At 41.5% G+C, this 19090-nt stretch overlaps 1 protein-coding gene across 5 annotated transcripts in view; it reads right to left on the reverse strand.

Moving 5' to 3' along the window:
- Positions 1-19090, reverse strand: part of LOC137622931 (uncharacterized) — a 615385-nt gene that overhangs the window by 82887 nt on the left and 513408 nt on the right. The window lies entirely within an intron of this gene.

Genomic DNA, 19090 nt, shown 5'->3' on the forward strand with positions numbered 1-19090 from the left:
CTGCTATTTGACAAGAATCATGTCTAGACCCACTTATAGAACCACGCTGGGAAGGTTGGACAGACAATAAACCAAAAGTAGTTTGTGTTAAGTATAGCTAGGAAAAATATAAATTTCTATGAATGTTATTTTTTCCCATGCGATCTACTTACCACGAACTACTTTCTTAGGAGACTCCTCCTCAGGAGATGGGAAAAGGTGACACAGGTAAAAAGGAGGTAGGGAACTGTACTGAAGGGGCCATCCGGAGAATAAACATAACTAACATTCCAAAAAGCAGGAATCTACCCCAGTGGATAGGACCACAAAGAATGATCACACTCATCAAGGTTGATCAATACTTCATCTGGTATTCCAAAAATACTTGTGAAGTGGGGAGATGGGATACGGAAAGGGCACTCTACCATTCAGCATGGAGTGGGGGGCGTTCCTGGTCATGGCCAAATCCTTCGCTGTGCAGCCACAACCAACCAATCTTGAAGGTATCGAGGGATTTAATAGTGCAGTATTTCAGATAATGAGCTGTAAAGGTGGACTGTCTTCCATACACTGCCATCCATAAGTCCAACCAGGAAGCTACGTGGGCTGCTGACCAGGCCGAGGCTTCCATAGACATAGCCTCCTGAAGGGAGGTCAGGCCCTCTCTTATCAACTTGTCTTCTACGTAGGATGGGGCGAGAACCAACAGGTTATCTCCAGCCAATAGATGCCCTGAAGTGAAACCATCTGGTGAGTAAAAATGTGCACTGACGCACCCTCACTAGCAGAAGTAGTTTCAGGGAGCTGTGAGACTATAGGGAGTTCTTCGGCCCTATAATGGTCTCATACAGACTGGAGAAGACTTGGAAGTTGGCCTGCAACATGGGCAGGCTCAGGGGCAGCAGAACTTCTTATCAACTGCCCAACAGAATGCCCACCACTGAGGAGCCCTTCGTGGAGGAGGGAGGTGCTGGATTGGCCAAGCCTGGTCCTCCGTCAATCTAGAGGGCTCTCTTTACAAGGTGTCGTAGTCGCTGTCCACCAACTGATGTGGAGACCTCATGGGCGACGGTGTTGGGGAGCCCGACCTACTGTCCTTCCCTGATCTAGACGAGGAGAGGCAAACTGACAAAGATGAGCGGTGCTCCTTGGTGCGGTCCCTAGGTTGGGCAGCTTAGGTCGGAGAGGAGCCTACCATAGTGGGCAGACCTGAGGAGACGGGAGCCGTATCGAAGGTAGCTGGGCGTTTCACTACTGTTGAGCTCCGGTGGCCACACGGGAGGAGGAACGCCTGCAGGCAGGATGGGGGCCATGCTGCGGCAAAGATGACTGCGGCTGACTGGCAACCTGTCTCTAGAATGTGACATAAACCTTTCCCTAACTTCTGTCCCTGCAGCTTTCCTTCCCGCAGTGTTTCCTGTTCGAACAGACATCAAAAGAAGGAGACATGAGGCGCCTCCTCTTCCTGCCACAGTCCTCTATCTCCTTTTGTCAAGGTGAAGTGCGCTCCCTCGAACGCCGAACCTTGGCCGGCTCAGCTGAGGGCCTCCTCCCCCAAGATGATGAGTTGGATTCTATGCCGCTGCAGACGACGATTTGGAGGGTGGCCAGAGTGGCTGCACATCCCTCTGGGGGACCTACAGGGTGTACAGTGGTGCCTGACCAAGAGCCCAGTTGCCAATCAAGGGAACTGGATACCTTGGCCAGGTTAGCTGAGGGCCTCCTCCCCCCCAATGATGAGTTGGATCCAATGACGCTGCAGACGACGATTTGGAGGGCGGCCAGAGCGGCTGCACATCCCTCTGGGGGACCTGAAGGGCGTACAGGGGTGCCTGACCAAAAGCCCAGTTACCAATCAGGGGAACTGGAGACAACCCAGCGAAGAGAAGGTGGCCGTGTGGTGGCCAGAACAACCATGTGATCCAGCAACAACTCCGATGGCTGTGTTGATGGTGAGCCAGGTGGCTAACTGTTGGTCCATGGTGTGGTCTATGGAGCTACCGCTCTCTGGGAGGTGAAACACACGGCCACAGACATCTTGGCTATGACCTCGGCCGAAGGGGACCTGCTGAAGCCGAAACATGTTTACAATGCACGTATGGTGGTCTCATCGGACAACTCGGGAGACACAGAAGGAACCTTGGCAGAGGGAGCAACCCCCAATGAACTGAGCTCACCCGGATCACCTGATGGAGCAGGCGATAGGGCAGGCAGAGAGAGACTCAGCACGGCAGAAGACCTAGATGAGGTTGTGGAGTCCCGACTTTTTCTTAACAGTGAGCGGTCAGTCTTCATTTTTTTTCCTTCCTGATAGCCATAAGCATCCACAGAAGTTCAGGCCAGTCAACACACTCAGGACACAGATCCTCACACAAACAAAAACAGCCCCGACATGAGGTGCACAATGAATGCGGATTCACTTCCAGATGTGTGATAAAAGCTCCACAAGACCTCCTGTTTGCACATGGGCAACGACTGAACTCGCTCACTTTACATGCTAAATGGCAACGCACACATAAAATACAGACACTCTGAGAAAAAGGAACACAACACGAGGCAAGCAACAATGGTGAAAAATTGGTCGTAGTATTGAGAACTTGACCGCATGGGTCAACGACCAGAACAGTAATGGCGATCTGTGCCCTACCTTGCCGCCGAGTTGATCTCGGGGACATATCCCTCCGTCTTGGCGGCCACGTTGGGAGCTGAGGGAAGGCCTATCCGGATTTTTCTGGTCGGGACTGGGAGATTCCAAAACCTCTTAAGAAAGTAGTTTATGGTATGTAGATCACATTGGAACAAAAATAGATAAAGTATTCAAAATTTTTTTTATACTATAAAGGTGAACTGCACCTACTTCAAGGCATCAACTAAAGGACCCTTTTAAATATTCTACAATAATAAGGTCAAGTGCAGTATCTCATATTTCAAAAGGAAACCTTAAAAAAATTTAAATATTCAACTCCATAAAATGTTTCAATGAAAGTAAATCCTTGTCATTGTTTTGGAATCTATGTAAGGTAGGATAGTTATATCAATAATGTTAATTTATTAAAATTACATATAATCTAAGCAGGTTATCCTGGATGTCATGATAAAACTGATTATAATAGTTTATATGCATACTTTGACCTCTACAATGATTTCAAACCAAGAGAAATGTTAGGGCTTTTGTGTGCATGTGTGACATCGTAACATTTGACAATAGTTGGAGATTTTTTTTATATTCTAGAAAAAAATTTAATATTCCATTTATTGGTCAATGTTATTTCCAAATAAAGTAATACGTATTACATTTCTTGAGATTGCTGAAAAATTGGAAAAAATGCTAAAAAAAGGGATTTTGACGAAGGAAAAATCTATTTCTGGGCGAGAGACCTGTGCCGCCCAGTGAAATACTCCTAGAGCACTATTTCTAAGGAATATAACTGCTATATATTACCAGAGAAAAAAAGCATAGGAATGCCAGGTTGAACCCAGCTCGCTCACCTATATAAGGTGTCGGTATAAAATACTGGGGCGTGATAATTCACAACCAGAGGTCTCGCACTATTTAGATATCTCCTCTTCAAAATCCCCGCCACAGCGAGGTGCCGATCAACACTACTACCACTAACCCAACCCACACCAGTGACGTCACTCCTCATAGCACCCAAGGTTTGGGGCCCATGTTGGGAGGGAAGTCAAGGGAGGGTTCACTGGGCGGCACAGGTCTCTCGCCCAGAAATAGATTTTTCCTTCGTCAAATTCCCTTTTCTGGGCTCCGACCTGTGCCGCCCAGTGAAATAGTACCAGAGAAATGGTCCCAAATCTTGGAACAATACCTGAGGAAGTAAAATAAAATCCAAAATAACAGGTAAGAGGATAGCAAGACATAGTTGATTAAGGTTCACTATGTTCAGGAGGAATCACATTCCCTGCTGCCACTGTAGCAAATATAAGGCTTCCAGAGGTTTTAAGCAGTGGCGTTTAAATACTGTTGGAGACTTCCGGCCTGTATATTTAGTAAGTCCAGTGAAGTTCATAGTAATTAACTGAGGTAGCTACAGCTCATATATCATGGACGTGAGGGAGTGATGTGGGAATGATTCTAGGTAGCCCGTTAATGAAATGCAGAATCTTCTGTCTGAGTCCTTTCAGGATGATGGTTCTTCACCTTCTCTAATGGGTAAGGGCCCCGAGGACTGAACGGGAGATATGTTTAAGTAGGCTTCCAGAGTGTTTACTGGACATAAAGATGGGTCCTGCGGAAGTGGGACAATCTTCCAGGGGAACCGTCTGTCCTGGGGGTCCTCATTTTCGCTAAAAATCTTTTGTCAGGGGAAAGGAGTACTTCCCCTGACGAGAGAAATTCAATATGACCCTGATCTCTAGACAAGGCTGAAAGTTCTGATATTCTGGCGCCAGAAGTCAGGTTCATTAAGAACAAGGATTTCCTAACCAATGGAATATAATGGCAAGTCTCGTTAAGAGTGTCTGAAGCCAACTTAAGTACGTCATTCAGAAACCAGGAAACTGAGCTAGGGTGAGTTGATGGTTTCAATCTGACGCAGGTTCTCGGGATGGATGAGAAGTATGAATCTGTAAGGGCAATATTAAAGCCAATTGTAAAACCTTCAAGGCTGACTTAATTTGTGGTAAAAGTACAAGTCGCTAAGTCTGATTCAAATAAAATTCTGAAGAAGGTTACTGTCAGATTCATAGTCATCGTCTCAACCTTTGAGTCCCTTAAAAACTGGCAAGTTTCATAACAGCCGAATCATACTGTCGAAGGGTGGATCCCCTCTTATCTGATTCTAAAAATAACGTATTTGAGGATCAATATCTGCACCTCTTGAGCTGCAAATTTCATAAAGTCCAGAAAGGTAGGGCATTCTGAATTTGAGGAAGCTAACACACAGCGAGTTGTACTGCTTGTGTTAGTATTGGATTGGGGATCTGTCGAGGTGGAGACCCAGTTCCACCAGAAGGGGAAACCCGTTGTGCTTGGGCCAGATGGGGGCTACTAGAGCAACTTGGCCTTTGAAGTCCTGAGCTTGTCTAACACTTTCATCGACAGATTTATTGGTGGGAATAGGTAAATTCTCTCCCAAGTGTTCCAGACTAATGATACTGTATTGCGTCTGTGGCGTAAGCCCGAGGATCCGGGCTGGGAGCTACGTAGCACTCTAGTTTGTAGTTGGACTTTGTTGCAAACAGATCTATCTGGAGATCCGGAACCTGAGAAAGAATCCAACTGAAGGACATTGGGTCTAGTGACCACTCCGACTCCAGCGGAGTTGTCCTCGAAAGTGCGTCCGCCACTATCTATCTAGAAGAAACCTGATATGTTGGTTTTTGGCTGGAGCCGGTTGCTTAAGGTCAAAAATACCGCCATGGCCTCTAAAACATTGATATGAAGTTGGCGGAATATTGTCGACCATAGTCCCAGGACTTTCTTGTACTGAGAGTATCCCCCCCCCCCCCCCCCCCCCCGCCTGTTAGGGAGGCGTCTGTGTAAATGACGAGCTTGGGGGTGGATATTGTAAGGAAACGGATTTGCCAGATTTTGACCTTTGTCCATGGTTGAAGTCTTTTCTTCAGAATTGGTTGGAGTCGAGCCCTTTGTCTCGATATTACTCGTTTTCCTGGAGCACCATACTCGGCTTATATCTTTCAGTCTGGCCTTCAGTAGTATATCTGTTACTGAGGCAAACTGGAGGGCACCCAGGATTCTCTCTTGATTTCTTCTGGAAGACAATTTGTCTTTGAGAAAACGTATTGTGTTTTGCTATAGAACCCATTGAATCCTAACCATTGAAACTTGTCCTCGGGACCAAACGAGATTTCTCGAAGTTGATTTGGAACCAAAACTGTTGTAAGAGATTATCACTCTGTAGTTGCTGTGAGGCAGTTTGCCTAGTTGAAGCCTAGAAACGGACGAAAATGCCTTGCTTTCGGAACATGATAGCAAACGTCTGCAAGATCCATAGAGGAGGTGACGGCCCCACAGAGAAGCAAGGTCCGCACCTGAGAGATGGTCAGCATGTGAAACTTGTCGCATTAAATGTAAGAATTCAGAAGCGACAGGTCTAGGATTACTCTTCGCTATTCTGAGTCTTTCTTTGGCCCGCTGAACAAGTGATCCTGAAATTACAAACGATTTACTTTCTTTATTGCTTCCTTTTGCAATAAATCGTTTTCATATAAGACTAGCTCTTCCGTTGGATGTTGATGAAAACTGGTTGGTGGAGGGGGCCTTTCTATCCAACTCCACCCCAGACCTTTGGAAATTATACTGAAAGCCCAAATGTTGAACGTTCAACGGTTCCGGGAGATGTAAAGTCCTACCCCTACCTGAGAACTCCCAATGATTTGCTGCGGATTTACCTCCTCGGCCTCGAGAGTAGCTGTTGCGAAAAGTTCCTCTCGAGCTAGCGCCTCTGGGGCGCTGGTAACCCTGGAAAGCACCCTGAGTTTCAAAGGTGGGCCTAAGGGCTGGGGAAGTAGCATAGGAGGTAGTTGCTACTTGGGACTGAGGAACCAGCACGTATTGCTGTTGGGGTTGACCCTTCGAAGTGAAAGGTTGACTCCCTTGTGCCACCGGGATGGTTTGAACCACCTGTTGGGACCGCCGGTTTGGAAGGAATGGAAAGATCTCAGACTCTTTCTACCTCGAGATTGGTTGCTGGCCGGTTCGAACTTGTGCTTGGGGACTAAGCCCATCGAACCTTGAGGCTCTGATTGACCCTAGCAGCTCCAGACTGGGGCTTTAATGAGCTTGTTAGGCTCATGTCTGATAGTGGCCTCAGACAAGACATGCCTACAGCAACGACGTCTGGCCGCAAAGAAGTCGTAGGAATCAGACAGTAAGACCTTAAAAGGTGGTTCTTCTTCATACATTAAAGAGGTCTTTTCTGCCATTGTAGCCGAGTTGATAGGTCTACTCAGGCGCATACAGGCTTCGAGCTCGAGGCATATCAGGGATTCCGGAAGCCTGGGTAGCCACTCACTGAACTGAATGGGAGCACAGTCAGCGCTTAATTTACCCGATGTGAAGGTCGCCGGGGCGTTAGTCCAGCAATCGTGATCCCCCAGGGACAGGAGGGAGGTCGGATGCGTTTCCTTCAGCTGCGGTAACGGCTTGTCCTCGTTTATTGCCTGCTGAGCAAGGTCCGATATCTTAGTGACTCACGGAGTAGGGGTTTACTCCTCCACTAGAAACATCGTGTACGGGCTCTTGTGAGGTGTTAACGTAGTGTTAACACACTCCCACTCGTTTAAGGGCCGGACCCAGATGGACTGAGCCTGCCCCTTTGGGTACATTTTGGTTTCTTTGGGGACCTTGTCAAACCTTACGAGTGTCTCCTCGGTAAGGCATGCGAAACCAGAGAGAGGGAACTGTAGACCCGGCGGGTAGAATTCAAAATCTTCTACAGTCCGGGTGCCAAACCCTTCGATGGTTAACATACCATCTTTGAAGGGAGAGCGCAAGGCCCCCTTCCACGGACTGCTTTCGACGAATTCCGGGAGCTTAGAGGCATCCGGGATGATATATTGTGCTGTTGAGGTAGCCCATAACAAATGAGACCCTGTATGAGGCTATCTGGTTTAGCACTCTCTCTTCCCCCTAATGGGCAATAATTCCATTCAATTGTCAAATTCACAGAGGCACCAGGAATCTTCCATCCTATAATTCGTGGTGACTCGGTATGTGACACGAGGTTTGAGCCAGTGAGCTACAGAGGTCCGTAAATTATATATATATGTATATATATGGATAAATATCAGCACAACATCGTGTTCAAATAGAAATAAATTTCTACCTCATCCCTGGGATCGGCCACGAGAGGCCATGCATCAATCTTGAAAGGGCTGCCGGATCGAAGGGAGCCTCCGGGGTCGTAGGTTTCAGGCCGGGCTTCGCTCTCGACCCAAGAGAAGTCTTAACTGGTTTGGTGATTTGGAAGACCTGTGAGTCTTTGGTAGGGCTGGCAGGTAGCTTTAACTTTAGGGACAACGGGACGTGGCCCGACATCAGCCACGTGCTTCCTTGAAAACCCTAAAAGGAAGAGACAAAGGGTCTCTTTGCCCTGACACTCCAGGCAAACCCGCCAACCCAGATCTAAAGAGTCGCCAAGGTAGAAGTCATGGAAGACTGCGAGCTCCGAAAGAGGGTATATCGTTACTAATGAACAAGGTAACTCCGTTGGGAATGTAAAATAAATAGATCGAGAATAAATGTTTAAATCGATCAATCACAAAGGAAATAAAATGAAAATCCCAAAATAATATATCCAAAGTTATAATTATAGATAGTAACGACAGGGGCACCTACAGTGTCCCATAGTAGGGTAGTAACCCAAAAAGATCCGGGTGTTCCGAATTCTTAAAATAGACCGGTATGAAACCGGGACAAAAGGCTATGAACAAAATTTCGGACCGGTATAATAACCGGGGAGAAAACTTTTCATAAATTAACTGACATTGTCAAAATAATTCCATAAAAGGTGAAGATTATCAATGAAATAATATTGTCATAGCACGAAATATACTATCCCGTTGCTACTTGGGAAGTATAGAATAAAATAAAGATACGTGAGTGTCCCATAGCAGGTCAGTAACCTAAAGAGATCCGGATGCTCCGAATTCTTGAATTAGACCAATATGAAATCGGGACAAAAGACTATGAACAAAATTTCAGATCGGTACAGTAACCGGGGAAAAACTTATCATAAATTAACTGACTTTGTTAAAACAATTCCATAATAAGTTAAGATTATCAATGAAAAAATAGTCATAGCGAGAAATATACTATCCCGTTGCTACTTGGGAAGTATAGAATAAAATAAAGATACGTGAGTGTCCCATAATAGGTTAGTAACCTAAAAGGATCCGGGTGTTCCGGGTTCTTAAAGTAGACCGATATGAAACCGGGACAAAAGGCTATGAACAACTCTAGGACCGGTTTAGTAACCGGGGAAAAACTTATAAATAAACTGACATTGTTAAAACAATCCCGTAATAAGTTAAGGTTATCAATGAAATAATATTGTCATAGCTTGAAATACACTATCCCGTCGCTACTTGGGAAGTATAGAATAAAATACAGATACGTGAGTATCCCATAATAGGTTAATAACCTAAAAAGATCCGGGTGTTCCGGATTCTTAAAATAGACCGATATGAAATCGGGACAAAAGGCTATGAACAAAATTTCGAACCGGTATAGTAACCGGGGAAAAAATTATAAAAATTAACAGACATTGTTGAAACAATTCCGTAATAAGTTAAGATTATCAATGAAATAATATTGTCATAGCGAGGAATATACCATCCCGTCATTACCAGGGAGGTATAAAATAAAAAGGGATGAAAAAGGATGCAAAAAACAGTGATGAATAAATATAATCAAAACTAGTTCCGGGGCCCCCGGGGCCGGGGAACAGGGTTGGAAAAGTAAACTTAAAGTAACTTAAAGTAAACTTAAAGTAACTTAAAGTAAACTTAAAGTAACCTAAGATACATCCTTAAAATACATAAATAGAAAACTCCAGTTATGATCTAAAACTAATGTCTGTAATTGAATAGGGCTCCCGGAGGGAGGATATTAATCAAAACTGTGTCAGTGTCAACAGATCTTGTATTTAAGAGCCCGGAGGCTCCGATGTCTGATGACGGGAGGGTACCACGGGAGAGCGCGGGGGGAGCCAATGGAACCCCCACTACCCAACCGGAGGTACCGGGACGAAGGTAATGATTCATGTAGAATATAATATAATGATATGGGATATTAATAAGTCCTATGCGGATGATAATAGCAGGAGGTACCGTAGGTGGGGACACTCCTAATATAAGTGCTCATTCTTACAACCATAGCTAAAAGCAAAAGTTACACCAAGGTGCAGTCATACCGACTAATCACGTGTGATAGTCCCCGGTGGTCCCGGCCTTCCCCCTCCCCCGACCGATGGCCAATCGGGGCGACGGGAGGGGAGGAGACGAAACCGCCCGGTATGAATGAATGAGACTAAGTCACACCCCGTGGGTACACTCAGTCCTCAATATGTCGGAACGTTGAGGGAAGACTGAGGAACAAGCATACTTGACCCGTATGTCATAACCAACAACCATCGAGTGAGAGGAAGGGTGTACACTGGAGGAGGGGGGGATGGAATAGCCTCCCCAACCTGTGGGGGGGGGTATGGTACCGGGGAATCACCAGTGCGTAGTGGTAGACAGGGCTACCAACCGGAGATCCCCTCAACATGACATGAAAATCCCAAAAATATGATCATAACGGAGTAAAGCAATAAATATAATATCAATGCACAAATACATAAAAATAATTAATGAATTAAAAGCGAAATCACGTAAGTAAGGTTAGGCATGCAGAAATAATATGGCGAGAGAGGGACTCGGGCGAGTGGTAAGGGAGGAGCATGACGCCATCAGCAGATGGAAAGCAGGGGTACCAACCTAGTTACTGAAGCGGTAGATCGAACAGTAAAAACAACAAAATACGCGAGAGTCCCACTCGAACCAAATGTAAAACTAGGTGGAGCGTAATAAAACTAAAAGGTTTAATAATAATAAGTGAGATGGTCGTCTTCCTAGAACTAGCGAAACAATCTCAAAGGTGACGCAATCCACCAACATGCACGAATGCAGGCATACCAACATAACCTACTCCTTGATGAAACGCTAACACTGATATCATAGGATAACATAAAATTAATGCTAGATGAAAGCATAAAGACGGTGTACTATATAAATGTAAGGAAAAAACTCCTAAAAGTTCGAACAAATATTAATGACGGACGAACTAACGAGAAAAAGGGCAGAGCTGAACCATGAACGGTAAGAACGGGGACGCCGTTCATATATAAACACTTCTCAATTAATAAAAACAGAGGTTACACTGCCCAATCTCGCTAAAACTCATGGATAAAGTACTTAACTTCGATGGGGTATCATGGGAATCGGCCATCGATTATAAAATAATGATAAATCCAAGGGTAAACACGAGAAAAAACATGTTGGACTTAATAACAACAAGTGCTATAAAGGAGTGACGTCACTGGCGTGGGTTGGGTTAGTGGTAGTAGTGTTGATCGGCACCTCGCTGTGGCGGGGATTTTGAAGAGGAGATATCTAAATAGTGCGAGACCTCTGGTTGTGAATTATCACGCCCCAGTATTTTATACCGACACCTTATATAGGTGAGCGAGCTGGGTTCAACCTGGCATTCCTATGCTTTTTTTCTCTGGTAATATATAGCAGTTATATTCCTTAGAAATAGTGCTCTAGGAGTATTTCACTGGGCGGCACAGGTCGGAGCCCAGAAATATGATTTTTTGCTTTGGAAAAATAAATTACCAAATTATAAAATAAACATAATTTGTATCTTTGATAGACTAAAATAACAAATTTAAATAAAATTAATTTGTATTTTTCCTAGCTATATAAACATGATTCTTTTAAAATAGGGATATGTTTCCAGCATAGCTGGAATCAGTCGTTAAATGAGTACAAGGATGTTCACAGAGGAATACGACGACTCTGGATTTTCTGCCTAGCTGACCACCAGTCAAAGGTTAGGTGTCTGAGGGGCAGATGGATCCTAAGTGCCATCATACCTAGCAGAAATAAATGGCGCTCCAAAGATTTACTTCCACCAATGTAATCAAGGCCAGAATAAGGCCAAGATGACCAACAACTGCAGAGGAAGAATCCCTGGCACCAATCATGACAGAGACAGAAGAAGTAGCTAGTACTCTTCCCCCTGCTGTGGCCATCCCTCCGCCCTCAACTTGTGGTCTTCCCTTGTACTAAAAACATGCAATGACAACCTTGAGAGCTGCCATCCTCTCAATTTGCTTTACTGAAGTATTGTGTCTTAAGGGAAGATTATGAGTCTATCCCCCATGCAGGAAGGGGGATTGAGGACTCTGAAACTCCTCCATCCGCCAGGGAAGAGAAAACTTACGGGGCTGAGCACAGCTGTTCTACTTGCCTGCAACGGTAGCTGAGGAACCAAAGTAAGTATTGAAATATTAAATCTTCTTATTATCAAAATTGTATTTATTTCAATGAATCTTACCTACTAGTCACAACATTTTGAAACCACATTTACACATGTACACAGTACTTCAAAAATGGATTTATTCGCCACAGATTCTGGCACATATTGGCTCAAATATTTATCAATACTGCTGCTACATATATAAATGTGGTACCAAAATGTGCAGAATGATAGCATGCACATTTAAAAACAATTTGTGATGTAAGAAAGGCTTTTGTGTGACCAACATGCAAAAATAAACTTTTACTCAATACATCAGGTCTGCATTTACAGATCATTATAGACTGAACAATTAATTTCTTCAGAAGTAATCAAGTTGTATTACTATATATTACATCAAAATAATCCTCGCTTATTCTCCTTTTCATAAATATGAATTATAAACAAAATAATAATCGCTTATTCTCCTTTTCATATATATGAATTACAAAAAGTAAATAAGCTTATCATAAAAGTAAATAAGTTTATTTAATAACGTTATCAATAAAATATGCCATCCCCTAAAAGTAACTGACATTGATATATCTATAATGTATACATATGCATTGACCAAATAAGGATGATTTTAAATTTAGTTAAAAGATCAATTTTTATGTTAATTGCCTATTTCTACAAATGATAATGTATTCTTTATCATTAATTATTTCATTTTAAATACTTGTATCATTAACTATTTAATTTTAGATTCTTTTGCTGACAATTGACTTAAAATTATGGATATGATACTACCTGTTAGAAAGTGTCGTAAAATTGGCACTGACCACTGCATTATGTTTTACACCACTCAACCCTAAAAAGCAAGAGGTTGTAAAGAACCCAACACTTAATGGCTTGAGTGCAATCTTCAAAGTTGTCAGGTCAGAGAAGATGCCATTCATGAAACAATTTCATCTTTGCAACAAAACATTCAATCTTGATTTGAAAGAATGTCTACAAATCGTGTGGGGTCATATATAACAGCAAGTAAAATATCTCCACATCCAAATCCCCAGTGATAGAGACCAGCAGCCATGCACATCTATGCAAGAGACCCTTTGAGAGCATAGTGCAAGGGTCTGTTTGAAATCCATTTCATTACCATCTGTGAGACTATCACCAGACTCCTGCGCCCCCATCTCTCTTCAACAATGATGGAAATATGTAACAAAATATGTAAGGTTGACCTGGCAAAGAAGTTGGAAGCTAATTGCAAGGAAGTCCAGCTGCCCGAACTCTCTGACCTTAAAAATAATGTATATGTCACTGATGGGATGGCATTAATTCAGGCCCTTAGTGAAGTCCAGTTTGACATACTTGATGATCTTAGATGCACCATAATGAAAAATATTCAGTAACTGCTTGCTAGAGAGTGAGCAAGGTGTGGCATCAGTAACATTAATTTTTGACAGACATGATAAAGCACTCTCTATCGAACACCTTGAAAGAGAACATAGAACTAGTGGAGAGGCAACACATAGATATGTTATCGATGGACAGAGCCCTGTTCTAAGCTTCGGGAAGTTCCTAAAGAACTCCACAGATAAATCAACACTTTTCAGCTTCATCTGCAGTTACCTGACAGTAAAATTGCAGCTTGAGGAAAACCAATCAATCAAACTGGCCAGAGGCTTTGATGATAGCTTGCTAGTTACAGTTGTGGATCACAGATGCATCCGGGAACTATCTGAACTGTTCAGTGCACATGAGGAGGCTAACTCACAGCTCTTGCTACATACTATCCATCTCACTAGGTCACACTCTAGGGTCATTCTACAAAGTGATGACACTAATGTATTGGTACTACTTATTTATTACTATGAGAAAGGTATGTTTAAGGGACACCAAAGTATAGTAAAATGCAGGTCACTGTACAAAAACTACTAATAGTCATAGATTTATTCTTGTCAACAGAATAATGGACAAAATTGGTCAAGATACATCAAGTTGCTTGCCAGCATTACAAGCAATTAGTGGCTGTGGCACAGCCTCCTTACTGTTCAGAGTTGGAAAACGCACCATTGTCTCAGTTAGGTCAAACTACAGATACAACCAATGCCATCGGCACTGCCACAAAATATGTTCTGTCATTGTATGGTTCAGTCATGTCACAAACTCAGCCAACTTTGTTATGTGTATGCCTGCACCAGTGACAAACCAGTATTGCTCTTTCCACCAACTGACGATGCTTTTGAACATCTTAAGTGAGCAAATTACCCGGTGGCAATATGGACCCACAGTCATGTAGTAAAACCTGTACTTTGGAGCCCAAATGGTAATGGGTGGCAGCTCAGTGATAACAAACTCAAACCTGTCATGTTCCTAAAGAATACAGCTGCAAGAGTGGTTCAAGATCTCACGCATCTCTACTGCACTGATGATGACTGTAGATAGAACATAACATCTTTGAATCTCTGCAGGTGTCACCTGCACTGAATTCTTCTCCTGTAGTACTGAAAATTGTCCAAATTGAGATGGTTATGTTATTAATGATGGCAGTACTGATACAGACTGAACTTTTAAATGTATTGCATGTATTACGGTCCCTACTGTTTATCAATAGTTGCCATATAAGGATTACTTTATGTTAGTATGATGTCTATAAAAGCCATTATTACAACTGTCTCAGAATCTTTAGTCAATTCTTCATGTTGCATAATTATATGCTTCAGAAATTGTTGTATCAGTCAGCATTAGTAAGGCAACATATGATTTCAGTTAGAGCTACCTGTTTATCATTGAAGTGACAATTATACCTTTGATCTATTCTTCAAAAGTAAACAACCTTAGATTATGTTGATGTAACAAGTATAAATATAAGATCGATATTTTTAAGTCATAGTTCTTTTTATTGATATTTAAGGATAAAGCTGTAGTCCTTTGTCATGCAAAATTCCAATAATTTTGCCTGAGGGTCAACTTAAAATGGTTTTATACATCAAAAATATTTTACATATGTCACCATGCCTGACATTTTGGTACCAATTCTATGATTGTAGCACCAATAATAATATAAGCCAATATTAGCAAAAATCTGTGGCTATCAAATTCAACTATTCAGTCTGAAGTGCTACATATCTAAAATAGTTTTCCATAATATTGTGCAATGATCTCATATTGCCAACAATAACTTTCAAACCAAGACTCGATATGTTTTGTTGCAGAGGCAAAACAGTTTCATGAATGGCATCTTTTTTTACTTGACTTTTTTGAAGATTGTACTCAAATCATTAAGTTGGGTAATAATATCATCAGATAAACATATTTACTTTTATAATTCATATTTATAAATAGGAGAACGAACGAGGATTATTTTTATGTAATAAATAGCAATAAAACTCGATAACTTATGAAGAAATTAGTTGTTTAGTCTATAGTGATTGGTAAACGCACACCTGATTTTATTGTGCAAAACTCTATTTTTGCCTGCTGGTCACACAAAAGCCTTTCTTACATCACAAGTGGTTTTTAAATGTGTGTATGTATATGCTATCATTCTGCACATTTTGGTACCACATTTTTGTATATAGCACCGGTATTAACAAATGTATATGCCAATGTGCCGGAATCTGTGGCGAATAAATAATTTTTTAGATCTACAGTGTACGTGTGTAAATGATCCCTTTCACAACCATAATTTTTTAACAGCCCAAACATCCCTCTGAGAACAAATAGGTTGTGACTTGTTCTACCATGGGTAGGAGTTACTCAAGTAGCAGCTTCGAATTTGGCCCCTAGCCTACAAGAAAGTTGTACAGTATAATTGTATTGCTTTCACTTTCATATGACTTTGCAGTATATTTATGTCCTCCATACCTTTCATAGCGTTAGTTATGTTTCCATGTCATAAAGTGTGTTTTATGTCACAGATTATGATTATACTATACTGTAAAGTCAACCCTCTGTCTTCACAGATTTTATATTCCAAAATTCAGTACTGAGATCTGGAGTAATATTTCAAATAAAGTTTTGATTCTTTGCGGAACCTCGCCACAAATTCACGTTTAGGAATTCTACGTGCAGCCCAACATTTTCAAACCACCCGCACTTCTTTGCATATGGCCTTCATGCTGTTTCCCTCCCTACACAACACCACTTCTCTGGTCAACTCAGTTTCACAATCCCAGTGAATTTCATTGCGAAAGCATCTCTAACAACTGTTTGTCAAGCAAAAAGTGTTAAGTAACTGTTACATAATTTGTTATATACTGTACAGTACTATGCAAGTAAGATTACGTACAGTATACATGTAGCCTACACCTCGTGTTACAGATTTTAACATGCATCGCAAGATTTCACAGCGTAGAACTTTGTAAACAAAAAGTGGTGTACAGGTGGTCCTCGGGTTACGACAGTCTCTAGTTACAATGTTTTGTTGTTACAAATGGGCTCCTATAAGGTACTTAAAGAAACCCTTGTAACTAAATTTCAAGTTAAAATTTTTGGTTTGTTGATATGAGGAAATACTTGCCTCAGCAGAGAGTAACTAATGCTGCAAAGTAGTGAATAACATGTCACTTTAGCATTAGTTCACCATCTTTGTTTATCATATACACTTAGGATTTCTTGTGATGTTCTTTTTAGGATATTTTTGTACCTTCTTTTGATGTGCATTATTGCTGTAAAGTGTAAAGGAGACTTCTGATGGCAGCAGTCAGGTCAACCATAGGAAGAGGTGAGAAAATATTTACATGTATCACTTATTGTCTACTTGTACTGTATCAGTGTAGGTAAACTACTATATAGGGTACAGTAATTTATGAATGGTAAGGGATCATTTTCTCTCTTTTTTTTTATAGTATATTATACATATACAGTATGTATGTTCATATGTATTTAAACAAATCGCACTTATGATAAAAAATTGACTTCCAGCGCATCGTAAGAACGGATCTTGTTCGTAACCCGATAACCTCCTGTACATTAACTGAAAAGAATCTTTTTTGTTGTCTTAGGGTATTCGTATGTTCATTGAAAATGAACTAGTAACAGATTATTTACAATACAGTATACAAAATACAATACTGTACATACGAGTAGTTACAGGCTATGTAGTAGGTGAAGAGCTGGTAGGGTTGTGAGGCAACCTTGCGAAAACAGAAATAATTTTTGAGTGATATGCCTTCTCCCCTTAACTACTTATGCTGTACTATAATGATAATATTGTATATATATTACAGTAATATACATTGAAGTATCAGTGAATTTTGTTAGTTAGGAACAACAGTGGTTTGTTGTTACATACTTATACATAGGGTGGTGCGGTAACACCTTACTCATTAAGAGGTGTCTTATCTTGTACTGAAGCAATGTTAGTAAGGTCCAATAACCTTTACAGAGTAATATTAAGTATAATACCATGATAGAAACCATATGAAAATCATGTACTGTACAGTGATTTATTTAAGGTGTTAGTTGAATAAACATAGGCAGTGGTCATTTGTTTTGGGGTGGTGGGATTATGAGTTGGCTCACCCTTGGGCACCAATATTACAGGGTTTTTTGCTCCTAGTGGGTTTCACTGCTACCTAACCCAATGAAGTTGGAGGTTTGATTCTAGTTCATTAACATTGGGGGTGACTCAAGTACTATATTAAGGGGTGCTCCGATTTGTGCAGAAATCAGATTTACACCAAAGAGTAGAAAAGTAGGATTGATTGATTAATTGACTGGAAGTTTTCTGGCATCCTGACATCTAAAGTCATTGACGCCGATAGCATTTATTATATATGAAAAATAAAAGAGAATTTAATTAAAACCATGAAAGTTAAGAAATCATTACAATAGTTGAATAGTTTTCAGAAGACCTGCTTCTGAAATACAGTAAATCTAAAAATGCCGCTCACATAGTAGGACACATCATGTCCAAGAATCTTGGCAAGGATGAACCTGCCATCGTCACCTCGAGCCTCAAACAGATATCTATTTCTCAAGTTATTATAATTAACAGTCCTCGCAATATGGTTGGTGTTGGCCCTTCAGCAGAAACTCGTGTGTCAACTGTGTGTGACCAATACAGAGACGACAAAGAGTCATCTCCCATTTTCGGGGTATCATGTTATACCTCCAAGGTGATATGATATTTGGTACTTCCCTCATTTTATTGCCATCTAGGCTATCCCAGTGCTGTTGCTATTTATTACAAACCAATTTCTTGACGTAAGGTAGGAAATCATTACAGGGAATGGGATACCTCCTTGGTAGCAACTCGCATGCCGCATTCTTCGCCAGTAAATCTGCTTTCTCATTCCCAGACACACCTACATGTGCTGAAACCCAACAAAATTTAACTGTTATACTTCTCCGTCCAATAATAAAAAGCCATTCTAATATCTTTAAAACTAGAGCGTTACTAGAATTAAAAACTTCTAGAGCTTGAAGAACACTCCTTGCATCACTAAAAATTGTAAAATTACCCTCCTTTTCCAAAACTATTTTCTCAATAGCGGTTAGTATGCCATACAGTTCGGCAGTAAATATGGAAGCTGTTAGAGGAAGTGCACCTCTATAATTCAAATCATTACTATGTACTCCAAATCCAATGCCAGCATCAGATTTGGAGCCATCAGTATATATAAAAGTCAAACCCCTATGTTCTGCAACATGTTCCATAAAAAGAGACCTGGATTCTAAGTCAGTCATATTCTTCTTAACTCCAATAAAGTATTTACAAAAAGATACGTCCGGTAATTTCCATGGAGGCGTTGATGATACCTTGAATGGAAGCACCTTAATTCTAATTATATCCAGATTGTTTAATAATTATCAATTGTTTCACCCGAAACCCAAAAGGTTGAGGAGATTTTGGGTGCAACTCAAAGTATGTTGGGTGCCTTACAAGGCTTGCAGTCTGAAAAGCTAAAGAATTAGGGAGTCTTTGCAATCTAAACCAATACCAAATAATAGAGGACATTCGGTTAAGGTCTGGAGGCAACTCCCCAGCATCAACAAGGAGACTTGTGATAGGTGAGGTTCTAAATGCTCCTGTGGACAATCTAATACCAGCATGATGTATTGAATCTATCTTTAATCAGCTTGGGGTGGCTGAGGAGTAGATTTCACATCCATAAC

The sequence above is a fragment of the Palaemon carinicauda genome, chromosome 30 (genome assembly GCF_036898095.1).
Source record: "Palaemon carinicauda isolate YSFRI2023 chromosome 30, ASM3689809v2, whole genome shotgun sequence".
NCBI classification, from domain to species: Eukaryota; Metazoa; Arthropoda; class Malacostraca; order Decapoda; family Palaemonidae; genus Palaemon; species Palaemon carinicauda.